Source organism: Manis pentadactyla, chromosome 5 (assembly GCF_030020395.1).
Source record: "Manis pentadactyla isolate mManPen7 chromosome 5, mManPen7.hap1, whole genome shotgun sequence".
In the NCBI taxonomy this organism is placed as follows: Eukaryota; Metazoa; Chordata; class Mammalia; order Pholidota; family Manidae; genus Manis; species Manis pentadactyla.
Window position 1 is genome coordinate 58,874,539 of NC_080023.1, and position 3,366 is coordinate 58,877,904.

The 3,366-nt window shown below is 44.0% G+C and overlaps 1 long non-coding RNA gene across 1 annotated transcript; it reads left to right on the forward strand.

The window, feature by feature from the left end:
* The first annotated feature begins 391 nt into the window (after positions 1 to 391).
* Positions 392 to 2,982, forward strand: LOC118908949 (uncharacterized). The gene is made up of 3 exons (XR_005023436.2): positions 392 to 435; positions 2,300 to 2,381; positions 2,757 to 2,982. It is a non-coding gene; the product is annotated as an uncharacterized LOC118908949 (long non-coding RNA).
* Positions 2,983 to 3,366: the final 384 nt, after the last annotated feature.

The following is a 3,366-nucleotide window of genomic DNA, read 5'->3' on the forward strand; positions in this document are numbered from 1 at the left end:
CTACATAATAGGACCTTAGGCTAGGATGAAAGTGCCACGTCTCACTATGAACCTCACAAACCCGAGGCAGCAAAATGGGAAAAGTGGAAGTGAGGCGAAGAAGAGCTCCGAGTCCTAGGCAGTGAGGCTTGACCGTGCTGGCTGCCGCTTCACTGCGGGTCATGAAGAGACACGGCCCGTTGCTCAGGGGTACTGGGCTTGCCCGGGAGACATTCCTAACAGCTACCTTCAACTTCTGGATTCCATTTCATCATCTGGGCTCTTCCACGGCTGCTGGGGTGCCGCATCTCAATCCCTTCAAGCCTGGAAGTGGGGGCAGGAATCAGAGGCTCCAGACATGGGCTGGTCACTGTGACTGTTCTAGAGGGCAAAGGCAAGTGCCCCACACTCCCAGCGCAAGTGACTGGCTGGCCCCAGGCAGCAAAGATCCCAGCAGTGAGTTGGTGGCGCGTGGAGGCCACCGAGGTGGAGAGAGCAAGCAGCTGAGGGTTTAGGGAATCTGAGGAGGTGCGTAAGTCGGAAACAGAGTCCCAACAAAAAACAAATGAAGCACTTTAATTTGGTTAATTTGGGGAGTCTATTTCCAAACATGTTTAAAAAGCTTATCTGCAAAACTGTAGATGGAATGTGGGCAAAGCACAGACTATAGGGAAGTTAGATGGCTGTAGTAGCAATAAAGCTGCCACCACCCCTAGGCCCAAGGGGAAAGGAGGGAGCTGCTACAGATCAGGAAGAAAAGAATATTGGAGAGAGAATCAGCGTGAGAGGAGAAATGACCTTGGTCAGAGGACACAGGCAGCAGAAGGCATCCAACCCCACAGACAGGGAACTGGCAAAGTACTTTTTGCGGAGGAGCAAATAAACTGACTTCATTCTCTTTTCTTCTGCTGAACTGCTGGAGCTCCCCATGCGCTAAATCCAGGCAGGAGCCAGGGAGCCCTTTGCTGCAGCCCCTCAGTGGGTCACAGGGCAGGGTGGAAAAGGGTGGAGCGTGGGTCAGAAGAGACAAAGAAGAGTTATCTGGCACACCTGTTTAATAAAAGGGAGTTGTTATTTTGTAATGTGGGATTATTAAAATTCAAATTCCAAGTAAAAGAATCCCTTCAGACATTTCTACGTCCTGCTCTACCCAGTTTTTAAACTAGTCTTACCTACTAGCTCAGTGGTTCTTAAATTTTAGAAACAAGAAGCGTCAGAATCACCTGGGGGTGTGTGTGACAGCACAGACATCTGGGTACCATGACCAGAGGCCCCATTCTGACTGAGCAGTCTGGGATGAGCCCAAGAACTGACATTTCTGACAAGTGCCAGGTGATCCCCTTTGCTGCTGGCCTGGGTTCACACTTTGAGAGCGATTGCACTTGTCTATCATGCAAGCAAGCCTCATGTGCACACTGAGAAGTACAGATTCCTCCCATGCCTGTCTTGCTTACTAATCTGTTTCCTGCTGTACCTGTTGCTTTTCCTACATCCTCCTGTCCACACACAAAATTCTGATGCTTATTTACATTTGCTTGATGGTTGTGAATCCTTGACTTTAATGAACTCACTGACTTGAATCCTTGCCTTCTGCCCTTTCTGGACTAGCCCCTTGACCAGTCCCCTGCATTTGGATTATCACTCTCCTATACTCTTTCTGGAGCAGCTCTACTATCAGAGCTCTCCATCTACTCTTCGTTCAGATATTGGCCCCTTGCTCCTGTTTTCAGGTGGATTCCAGGTTCCAGACTTTCAAAACCCCACTCTTTCTCATTCCCTTTCACAGTGTCCATCCAGAGCTGCCGTCCCCACCTCTGGGTAACTGAACAGTTTGGACCTTAACATCAACCAGCGAATGCCATCACAATTTAAGTACCCACAAGGAAAAGACAAAGTGTAGCATAGGCTATATATGATACAGACTGAAAGGATTATCGTTTCTTTTTCTCTAAGTCTGGGTGTTTTATGTACTATGTAAACAGTTTTGTTTGCTTGCTTATTTTAAGTAGGGCAAGCTGGAAGCAGAATGCAGTATGGATGGGAAAATTGAAGACACCAAAGCTCTCTCTAGAGCTTTAGAAAAGAAAAACATCTTCCAGCTAGAACATTGAGTATGCCTTCAGTTTGTGGGATGACATACTCCTTAGAATTAGGTGAACACAAAGAGAAAATATCATTACTTTTTGTACTAAGATTAAATTTTCCACTGGAAAGAGATTTAGGCTACTTATCAATCTTGCTAATGGCTGATGTTGGAGAGACCGAATTCTCATCACCTGTGAGGAGTTTTAAGGCACGTGTTCTGCTTTCCCTCTCACAGCTCCTGAAGCAGATCACACACCCTGCTGCTGTGCATACCTTTCCCTGCTCTCACCCACGTGAGGGGCTGTCTTGGTCACGATGTAATGTGCAGTTATTTCCTCTTAATTTTCAAGGGCACAACCATTCTGCATAACTCATGTTGTTAAATTTCCCAAGGCATGTCTCAAAGTAATGATGACCTCCCTAGTGATGCTAGAATTAATTAGGAAAGTAGAGTATTGTAGTCAGCATGTTGTCCTCTCTGCCATGATTAGAGCCTTCTGGGAAAGAAAACATGCCCTCAAATTTGCATTTCAGCTCATGGACACCTATCCAACGATCTTTGAATCATATATTCTTTATATATGTGTGTGTGTGTGTGTATATACATATATATATAATCTTTAATTTGGCCACAGGGTTGATTTTGTTTTAAATATGTTCCCTAGAAGTAACTTTATTTTCGATTTTCTCAGACATATGGAATTCTTACTGTTGAGAGAACTCCAGCTAAGTAAGGGTTTCCAACAAGAATTCTGGAAAGACCATTTCTTCAAACACTACAGGAAGGAAGTTCTTCCTCTGAGTGCCTTGTCCTGGTTTAAATATGGTGGACCATGACACTCAATCTCTCAACTGAGTGCTTGAACTAGAGTATCCATGAATGGTGTATATCACCTCAATCTTAATAAAAGTTAAAAATTTGGCAAAACTGGAATATCTGGTAACTTTCACTTACACAAGTCTCAAAGAAATTTTATGCATCTTGTTCCTCCTGAAGTGCCCCACCCATTAAAACCACTGACACATTCTTCCCCTTTCAAAATGCTGCTTAAGCCCAGATTCTCAATATGTTTGGCCATGCTGGAAAATTCCAAATATCTGAGTGGTTTCTGATCACAGCTCCTCTGCTTTTTCCCTGTTTTAAAGAAACACAGAGGAAAAAAGAAACACACAAAAGAAAACTTTTGTTTAGGATGTTCATATCAAGCTAGCAAATCTTTTGACATTTGTTTTCTACGATGAGATGGCTTTTGAGTAAAACTAATTCAAGAAAGTTTTACAGTTAATTCAAGAAGATAAAGT